General features: G+C 38.5%; 1 pseudogene; it reads left to right on the top strand.

The window, feature by feature from the left end:
• The first annotated feature begins 3,396 nt into the window (after window positions 1–3,396).
• On the top strand, window positions 3,397–3,502 carry LOC137836260 (small nucleolar RNA R71; annotated as a pseudogene).
• Window positions 3,503–11,097: the final 7,595 nt, after the last annotated feature.

The raw sequence follows: 11,097 nt of genomic DNA, 5'->3' as shown, positions 1-11,097 counted from the left end.
ATTCTACCACCTCCCATTCTCCTTTTGAGGTGGTCTATGGGTTTAATCCCCTAACACCTCTTGATCTTCTTCCTATTCCCCTTCTTGGAGATGTCTTGTGCAAAGATGGGGATGAAAAGGCTTCTTTTGTGAAAACTTTGCATAAAGACATCAAGAAGAGAATTGAGAAGAAGGTTGGCAAGTATGCTGAACTTGCCAATAAAAGGAGAAAAGCATTGTTGTTTGATGAGGGCGATTGGGTTTGGCTTCACTTGAGGAAGGATCGTTTTCCTACTCAAAGGAAGTCCAAACTAATGCCTCGAGGGGATGGACCTTTCCAAGTCCTCAAGAGGATTAATGACAATGCTTATGAGTTAGATATGCCTGATACATTCTTAGGTAGTCATACTTTTAATGTCAGCGATCTAACTCCTTTTTCTGTAGGTCTCCAGAATTCGTGGTCGAATTCTCTCCAACTCGGGGAGTATGATGGAGATCAAGCCCAAGAGGACATGGAGGCCAATCAACAAGATCAAGAGGAGGTGGAGGCACAAATAGAAGACGCCCATGGAGGTCAAAGTCCACCTCAAAGGATTACAAGAAGCATGTTCAAAGCTTTGGGAGCTAGAGGACATTTATTTTCTCTTTTTGTAATTTCTTTAGTTGAAGGTGCTTAGAGGGAAACATTAGAAACCTCTTTTAGTCTTTAGTTAGGAGTCTTAGGGGGGGTGTGTTAGTAGATAGGTGTAGGAGTAGAAAAGGAGGTGCCAAAGTGAAGGAAGAGGTCACACCTTCCTCATGCTTTGTTTTAGGCGCAAATTCTAGAAGCTTTTTGGGAGGGAGTTTTTTTGAATTTGTGTAGCTTATATTTCAGCACCTTAGGCTATAAATAGAGGTGCTCTCTTTTTATTTTTCAGATTGGAATTAATCTAAGAAAACTCTACTCAAATTTTGAGTGACCTTTGGAGAGCTTTTGGAGCCTTCTTCTCTAGTCTTATCTTGATGGATCAATGGAGTCCTCAAGTGGCGGCATCACTCTCATCTAGGAGCATTCCACACTTCTAGTGGCGAGATCATCCATCCTCCTTCCATCTTCATGAGCATTCTCTTCTCCTTCCTTTCTTCTTCTTCAATTGTTCATGTTGCTTTGTGTTCTTGAATTTTTCAGTTTCGGTTTTTCTATTTTTTCCAGCACTATGTTCTGTTTCTGTTTTTAATTTCTGTTTTGGTTCGGTTCATTTGATCATTTGTTCAATTCTGTTCGGTCAATTCCAGTTTTAATCTCTTTGTTGATTCAATTTGACAATATTTGGTTCATCCAAATGAGTTTGGAATTTGGTACTAGTTATTGGTGAGTTCTTGTCTTAGAACAATGATCCAACTCTAAGAAAAGTGCCTCTATATTTTCCAGCTCAAGGTGATTCCTAAAAATGTCAAGAATCTTGTTCTATGTGGCTATTGGAATCACATCAGGTTTTGAGGATTCTTTTTTTTTTTTTGAAAAAAATGCTCGCTAGAGCGATAATTGTCTCGCTTGAGCGAGAATCCCTATAGGGAACTCATTTTTTTCGTCGCTTGAGCGAGATCTATCTTGTTTGAGCGAGATCTATCTCGTTTGAGCGAGATCTGTTTCGCTTGAGCGAGATTTCCTGCAAGAAATTCAAATTTTGCATCGTCAAACTCGTTTAAGCGAGATTTATCTTGCTTAAGCGAAATGACTCCAGATAGCATCTTTTTTTTCGTCGTCCAACTCGCCTAAGCGAGATTTGACTTGCCTTGACGATAACTGCATGAAAACATGGTTTTTGAAAGTAAAATCAAAACAAAGATAACGAAACAACATAAAACTAAAATGTGGATTGGATTGTCTTCTAGTAAGCGCTCGTTTAATATCATCTAGCTTGATGCCTTTTTATTTCAAGGTGGTCAACTCCCTTTGTTCCATCATTCTGTACGCATTCTTCCCCTGCATTAATTCTTTTTTTGGACCATAAAAAAGATTAAAAAGTTACCTCGTCATCTTGAGCTCTAACTTGAAGTTTTCCTTTGTCAACATCAATTATCCAAGTATCAAGGAAACCTCCTTATCCTCTTTCATGTTCATTATAACAAAATTCACTGGGAATATGAACTTATCCACCTTTACAAGAACATCTTTAACCACACCATAAGGATATTTGATGGATATGTCTGCTAATTATAACTGTGGGTTGAACCTTCAGATCACCTATTTTCTTCAGCATTGCCAAAGGAATTAGATTTATGCTTGCCCCCAAATCCAGCAAGACATTGTCCACAGATAAAACACCTATACACGGGAAGATTAAAACTTCCTGAGTCCTTGGATTTTTTAGGCAAGCCCTTTTGAATAATGACATTGTATCTATCCTCTAATTTTATATTTCTCTCTTCAATATAGCTCATATTCTTTCAAAATCTCTGAAGTGTTGAATCTTGCTTCAAAATTCTTGCAAAATAGTTTTTAGGAAGCAAATTATCAAAAATAAAATAAAGTTTCTTTCTTTTTTTTTTGAAAAAGCATGAGGATATGATAAATCTTTTTCAAAAACATCTCTCCCCCCCTAGTCTCATTCTTTTCTTCTTTTTTAGCTACTGCATTATTACCATCCCTTTCTCTTATTATTTTACCATACTAGGTGGAAATTTCATTGCAATGCTCTCTTGGGTTGGTTTGGTCGTTGGCTCAAAACTGGCCACTTTGTTCCTTTGCTAATTGTTTGGCAATTTGTCTTAAGTTCATTTTTATATTTATGACTGTTGCCTTATTATTCTCGTGATTCGCCATAGTAGCTTTCATGAATTTCTCCAAGGTATCTTCCAATTTTTTAACTGAAGGATATATAGGTTATTGTTGTTGGAAAAGACCTTGATTATTGGATGAACCACTATCTTGATTCCACCTAAAATTTTGATTTTGATTGCTTCTCCAACCTTGAGAATAATTATTGTTGTTGGAGAAACCATCTTGCCTTCCCTGATCGCCCATGTAATTTACTTACGCTTCAGATGAGTTGTTTTGATAGAAACAATGACTATTGGGATAAATCACCTCCACAAAAATCAAACATGATTGATTGACTCTGGCTCTGAGATAATTGCATGGCTTGTATTTGTTGAGGCAATTTAGCCATTTGTGCAGTTAATGCCTCAATCTGTTGTGTCAGAATTTTATTATGAGCCAAGAGTGCATCTGAAGTCAACTCTAACAACCCTTTCTTATGAATACCTTGTCTATCATGATGTGCTTGATAATCAGTTGATGCCATTGTATCAAGAATCCTTGTCGCTTGTTCTATATCAAGAGCCATCATTATGTCGCCAACTGCAACATCTAGAAGCATTTTAGTATTAGACCTGAGACCATTAACAAATATGCTCAGTTGAGCAATATCTTCAAACCCATGATTTGAGCATTTTCTAAGCATCATTTTGAATCTCTCTCATGTCTCACAAAAAAATTCATCTGCTTCTTGTTTGAAAATAGAAATTTCAGACTTTGCTTTGATGTAATGAGAGATTGGAAAAAACCTTTGCATAAATTTTTCCTTTACATCCTTCCAACTAGTGAGACTTTGATTTGGAAGTGATTTGAGTCATTCCTTAGCATTACCTGCTAATGAAAAATGAAACAAACGCATATAACCATTTTCAAGATCATCTGAAAGGAAGCCCATTGTTCCCACCAATTCAGAAAATGTAGACAAATGTAAATATGGATCCTCGTGATCTATTGATGTAAATTGATGGGTATTGATGAGAGTGGGAAAAACACGTTTTTTCCAAGGCCTTGGCGGTAGCAGGTATTACAATATTAGAAAAATGCCTTGACCCTTGATACATGACATAATCTCCAAGTGTCCTCCTAGGAGGTGGTCCTTGCTCTTCTGACATGTTGTTGTCCTCCTGAAAAATATGAGTGAGAAAAGACGAAGTGCTTGGGGATTCCTCTCTAGTGTCTCCTTGCTTCTCTTTTGCCTTTGTCTTTCTATTTCTTTTAGCTGTCCTTTCAATTTCTGCTTCAATAATAATTGGTCTTTGGAAATTTGACCTCTTAATATCATATAAGACAGCTAAATCAAGGGTTAACAAAAGGACCCACTATTAGTAACATAATTTATTTTTTAATTTAAAATTGAAAAACAAATAAAAGAAAATAAATTTAAAATAAATCTAAAATAAAATAAAAACAAATTTGCAAATAAAATAATAAACAAAATAAACACAATAAACCAATATAAACGAAAATTAAAGCAGATTTGCAAATTAAAATAGAATCAAATCAAATCAAATTCATCAATATGTTTGTACTTTAAACAAGGATTTTCGTCTTTAAGCTTTCCAAAAATATATTTCGTAGTCAATGTTGACTTAAACTTACAAAATTTAAGTCTGATATTTGATATAATCTTTGATCGAAGCGGTTCCATATTAGGGATTTCAAAATTTGCCTGCAAAATAATACATCAAATTAAAATTAATCAATGAATATTAAAAAACATTATATTATAACGATTTTTTTTTATCAACAATAAGGATTGAATAACAAGAACCACTTAAGGGGTGATTCAACCCTTATACATACCTATACAATAAAATTCAACTTCTCTGATCTCCCAAACCAACATAATGAGAGAGTAAAAAATAATCTACCACTACAAATCCCGTACAATCACAAAATAAACCCAGTACAAACTCACTACGACCATAACAAGGAGCAAAAGAACAACAAACCTTAGCCACTAACCCAACTACAAATCCAACAGCCCACAAAAACCAACATCCATCAAAATAAAGATACCTATCACCCTAAACTGAACCAGGCCATTTAAATCGATTTCAAACAAAATAAAGGAACAAGACACCAGTCAGAAAAGGAAAAGCAAGCAGAAGGTATTTTAGAAGTTACCCAGGACCAAGCCTTCAATTGAGCCAAAGTGAAGATCTCTGAATGATCCACCACACCTCCTTTAAAAATAACCTTGTTCCTATGACACCAAATCTCTCTACCCATCGAGATCCACACACTTCCCAAGACAGAGTTAAAAGGCTTTATAACATTACAAAATTGCTTGAAGTGGGCAAAAGGATCAACGGGAGCGGCCGATGACACTCCTAACCACGCGGAACATTGACCCCAAACGAGCCAAGCAATTCTACAGTCAAAGAGTAAATGACTAGTAGATTCCTCCTTCAACCTGCAAAAACAACAAACTAAAACGTCAGTCATCACCCCGCGCCGTGCCAAGTTGACTTTAGTAGCAATCTTGTTTTCTAACACCCTCCACGCCAGAACCTGGGCCGCAGGCAAAGCCTTAATACTCCAGAAAAAATTGTACAAATTTGACAAATCCCCCTCACTATGTCCCCTTAAAACACTATAAGCCGATTTAACTGAGAATTCAGGAGACGTACCATCTCTCCAAACCCACGAGTCTTCAATATCCGGAACAATACTCAACCCTCTAATCTCTTCAAAAAGTTGGCCTACCCGAGGCTTCTCCCATTCAAATAAATTTCTTCTCCACTCCAACTTCCAACTCCAGTCTCCTTCTTCCCAGACCCCACAACATTCCAGCAACAAATCTTTATCCCCGCATAGAGAGAACAACCTTGGGAATTTGTTTTTCAACTCTAAATTCCCCACCCATTTATCTTCCCAAAACCTAATTTCCTTCCCATTACCGACTTTCCACCTAAAACGGTCATCGAATTCTCTCCCCCATTCCTCCATCGCCCAATTTCTCCAACCCCCATACTTGGATTCTACCACCTCCTTCCACAGACCACCTTTGGAATAACCCAACCTCCAAATCCATTTCCCCAACAAAGCAATGTTGAAGAATTTAATATTAATAACCCCGAGACCACCAGTTTCACAGGGCTCACACACCTTCTCCCAAGAAGCCCACACAATCTTTCGCCCACCTGACCTCCAACCCCACAGGAAATTCCTTTGGATTTTCACAATCTTCTTCACAACAATAGCAGAAATTTTAAACAAAGACATATAGAACAAAGGGATAGCTGAAATAACGAATTTAATCAGACAAATCCTCCCTGCTATCGAAATAATTCTACCTTTCCATCTTCCCAATCTTTCCTTTATCTTCTCAACCACCCTGTCCCAAAACGCTTCCTTCTTGTGACACCCCCCAATAGACATCCCAAGATACTTGAAAGGATATTTCATCACATCACAATTAAGCATTTTTGCAAAACATCTGATCGTAAAAGTATCAACCCCCACACCTCCAATACTACTCTTCAGAAAGTTCACCTTTAGACCTGAAGCCAGCTCAAAACAATTCAGAATAGTTTTTAAACAAAAAACACTTTTGGAAGTTGCTTTGCAGAAGAACAAAGTATCATCTGCATACTGAAGCATATTAACTTTAACCTTATTCATCCCAACCTCCACACTCTCCATCCAGTCGGACATGACAACATTCCTTACCACTCCTGCTAGACCTTCAGCTACAATAAGAAAAAGGAACGGAGCCAAGGGATTTCCCTGTCTCAAACCCTTTGAAGGAACGAATTCCTTAGTCGGAATGCCATTAACCAACACAGATACCGTTGCAGACTCCAAATAGGATTTAATCCAAGCAATCCATTGTTCACAAAAACCTAATCTTTCAAGCAAATAACTGATGAAATCCCGTCTTACCGAATCATAAGCCTTCTCATAATCCACTTTGAAAAATAAGCAGCTCTTCTTCCTCCTTTTTGCCTCCTCTAAGACTTCATTGGCCACCAACACACTATCCAAGATTCCCCTACCAGCAAGAAACGCAGACTGTCTCGAGTCAATGATTTTACTCATCACCTTTTTAAGCCTTAGAGAGAGCAACTTCGATATGATCTTATATAGACACCCAACCAGAGAAATGGGTCTGAAATCACATAGATTTTGTGGATTCTCCAGCTTAGGGACCAAACACACGAACGACGCATTTGTCCCCTTAGGCCATTTTCCGACTCTAGCAAAATCGTTTACGGCCAGTAGGATATCATCTCTAATAAACTCCCAACAAAACTTAATGAGCCCAAAGTTAAATCCATACGGACTAGGGCTTTTCGAGCTATCACAATCCCAAACAGCCTCCTTGACTTCCTCTTCGAAGAAAGTACTAACCAACATCTCATTATCAGCAACAAAAATAGAATTGAAATGCACATTATCCAACCTGACTTGAAGCCCATCAACACCTTCAAACCTGACCTTGAAGAAGTCTTTGACCTTACCTTTAACCACCTCCTTATCTTCACTCCAAAGACCATCAACAACCAGTCCATTAATTCCGTTTCTCGCCCTCCTCCATTTAACAACCGAATGAAAAAACTTTGAATTAAGGTCACCATTTTTTAACCACTTAAGACGAGCTTTCTGATGGATAACCGTTTCTTGTCTAAAAGCATTTTAATTTTGTTCTGCTAGCCAAGACCTCCTCTCCACTCTGCCTTCCTCATCTAAGTCTCCAACATCATCTCGAGCATCTAAATCCTCGATTTTCTTTTTTAAAATCTCCCCTGTCAGATTAACATCGCCGAACACTTCTCTGTTCCATACTTTTAAATCCAATTTTAGCTTCTTCAATTTTTGTTTGAACACAAACAAACCTCTACCATGAACTTCATAACTAAGCCATTTACATCGAACAAAATCCCTGAATCTGCTGTCTTTTTGCCAAACATCTAGACTGCGAAAAGGTTTCAAACCCAGTCCGGACAAGAGTCTTTAATTACCAAAACACAATGATCTGAAACAGATCTACTAAGTACGATCTGCTTACTATTCAGCCACTCCTCCATCCATTCCTTAGATACTAGGACTCTATCAATTCTACTTTTAGCAGTACCATTCGGTTTGTACCATGTGAATTTCCGACCAACCATCGGAATGTCCATTAATTCAGCCTTTTCAATAAACTCATTAAATTCCCGCATTTCTCTACTATAATTCGAACCCACAACCAAACTTTTCCTCTCCTCCTTTGTTCTGATTGAGTTGAAGTCCCCTACTACACACCAGATCCTGTTTAACTGACATGCTCTATAAGCATTAATCTCATCCCAAATCGCTTTCTTTTCCTTTAAAGAACCTGAGCTATAAACATTCACAATAGTTACTCTTACTCCGTCACCAACCTTCCATACTCCTTCAATAATCGAGAAATTACTCCCATTAACAGAACTTGATAATTGGAAACAACTCCTTCTCCATAATGTAATAATCCCACCTGCATTATTGATAGCCCCATTTTCAATCCAGTCTATTTCATTAGATCCCCACATATTGAAGCAATTCTCTTCTCCGAACTCAGAACACTTAGTCTCTTGAATACACACCATTCCTACATGTTCTTTGAAAATCAACTCTTTTAGATATCTTCTTTTGTTACTTCCTCCTAACCCCCTCACATTCAAACTAATTATTTTCATCATCAGACACTACACTCTCCTTCATTTTGAGCAACATGTTATCTCTGTCCCGAGCTTCCAAAGCTTGCAGATTTTTTACTACCACTTCTTCCTTCCCAACAAACGAAAACCCCCAGATCTTTTCCAATGTTCCAAATTTTTTGGGCTTCCGATTCCTTATTTTCCAGCCAATAACGATTATTATAGTTCCTTACATCATTGTCAGAAATAGATGAGACAACAATTTCTAACCTTTTACCCGCCAACGAAGAAGGAACAACTTTCTTCCCCATATTCTTAAGGCTGGTTTTAGAGGAAAACAATGTCTTGCCAAGTCTTTTTCCACCTGTTGCCTCCGCCGAAAACACCATCTCAATCGCCCTTAGTGACCCCTTCTCGACGCTCCTGTTATCGTCGTCCAATTCCCCTCTATCCATCGCTTCAGCTGAGCCACCCACCGCCGACGAACCACCGACAGACTCACCGTAAAAAATTCCTCGTCCGCCTACGATCTCGAACCCTTCGTCTCTGTAAACGGGCTTCACTGCCACCTCGTCACACGGCGACGCACCCAAATGGTGCCCAATTGGCGTCGACTCTGTTGTCGTTGACGTAACAAAAACAGTGTCACCATCAACCTTCATCTTCACTTTGCTCGAATACCCCTCCGTAGGTAGAGCAACCGTCGTTGTTGGAGCAAGAGATACCAACACCGTGTCGTCGCTGATTGTCGTACCAACTAGGGCGTTACCGCTTGGACTCTTGTCCTACATGTTCTGCCACGTCTACAATTGGGTCTGAAACCAGTGACTGCTCCGCCCCACCAACCAAGTGTACTTGGGCCAAGGTTGACCTAACACAAATAAACTCATCAGACCACCCCCCCTCTTTTCCAGAGCTACCCTCATTTACTCCACCTGACACGTGGTTTTGGATCCCATTAAGTGCACCGCCCACCTCCATTCTTTCCCATGCACGGTTTTGGCTTCCCAACCTTTCCCACTCACTGTTTTGACTTCCCAACACTGGCACTTCCTCCTTTTTTAGGTCTATACCAACTTTAGAACAATATTCTACCAACTCTGGATCTTCCAATAAATCTATGTTGCCCTTAACTCCATCACCTTCTCCTCCAAGGTCCGAGAACACGGACTCATTCACACCTTCATCATCAGTGACTAAATAGCGTGCCTCAGAAATCCCCTCAGACAACTGCCCCCATTCCATGCACTTATTGCAACCGAGCTGAGAATAAGGATAGTACATATCTTCTTCAAAGGTAATCTGACACCGATAATCATTAATATTAATACTTTTTACCACATTTGCACTCCCGCCCGCTGGAATCTTGATCCGTAATCTAACAAATTCAAGGGTCTCTCGTGCCTCAGTTGCCTCATCCACCTCGATTAACTTTTCTACTAATGCCCGAATAAGTTCAAAGCATTGTCTATTCCAAAACATCAATGGTATACCCCTAACTCGAACCCAAGCAACTTTACCAGTGACAGAGAATGAATTATCCCAAGGGACAAGAGAATCAAAGATATCCCCAAAGCACTCTTTGTTACCATCAATGATCTTCGCAACAGAAGTCTCACCATCACCAGCTAACAACATAAAATTCTCCCCAAGATAACTAAGATTTAGCGAACCATAACCACCCACCACAACACTCTCCTTAACCGCTTGAAAATTGGACAGTTTCGAGAATCTCCCAATAAAACAACTCTCAAGCCACAAGGATGGCTCCACCTCGGCCTTAAAACAAGGTATAGCATCTTCGAACTCCTTCTGTTCACCGTCACTCTTTTTTCCCGGAGAAGAACTCGCACTCCCACACATAACCACTTATGCGAATTAACGGTGCATCTCCTTCTGGCTCCAAACCTTTTTAGAGCCCTCCACCCTCCGGTTCTAATTACGCACTTCCTTTGGCTGTTCTTTCTTACGGTATCTGGCTATGTTCACACATAATTTCCATAACCCAATCCAAATAGCATCCAACCTTCTTTCTAACTCGCAGACGTCCCTCACCCCATGGAACCTTACGAACCCAAAGCGTTGTTTTCTAGAATTAAGCTTTTTGGGTATGAAAACGTCAAGTACTCTTCCCCATCTTTGGAAAATATTCCAAAGCTCCTTTTCTTCATGACCAGGCGAAATGTTAGTGAAGAAAAACGAAGTATCAGCCATGAAAAAGACCTTACCTTTCCCTCTCTCTCTCTCTAACCTCTCTCTACTTTGGTATGGATATAACTAGTCCATGTATGTGTATTTTTGTTTTTTCTAATGATTATAGCGATAATAATGTAAAGCTTACCTGAACATCCTCCCAGAGCATGTTCCGATCGACCTCTGACACATCAACCCTTGAATTAATCAAAATGTAGAGCCTCATACGAGAAATAATTATGAGATAGCGGTTAAATGTCTAAGCATTAGAACCAGAAGTCACTCCAATGTTAAATACTAAATATACAAATTAAAAATCATTAAATTAATTATAAATATTAAATAATATATATATATATACCATCTAATAATTTAATAATTATATTCTAAACTAAAAACAAAAAATAATATAAATTTTAAATATACAAATTATAATAAATAAAAAACAAACAAATTCGTAACATTAAAAAGAAATTCAAAAAAATTTAAAACACCACCAAC

Source organism: Phaseolus vulgaris, chromosome 5 (assembly GCF_051622355.1).
Source record: "Phaseolus vulgaris cultivar YP4 chromosome 5, ASM5162235v1, whole genome shotgun sequence".
Taxonomy (NCBI): domain Eukaryota; kingdom Viridiplantae; phylum Streptophyta; class Magnoliopsida; order Fabales; family Fabaceae; genus Phaseolus; species Phaseolus vulgaris.
The sequence above is the reverse complement of the archived record's forward strand: the minus strand, read 5'-3'. Positions and strand labels throughout refer to the sequence as shown.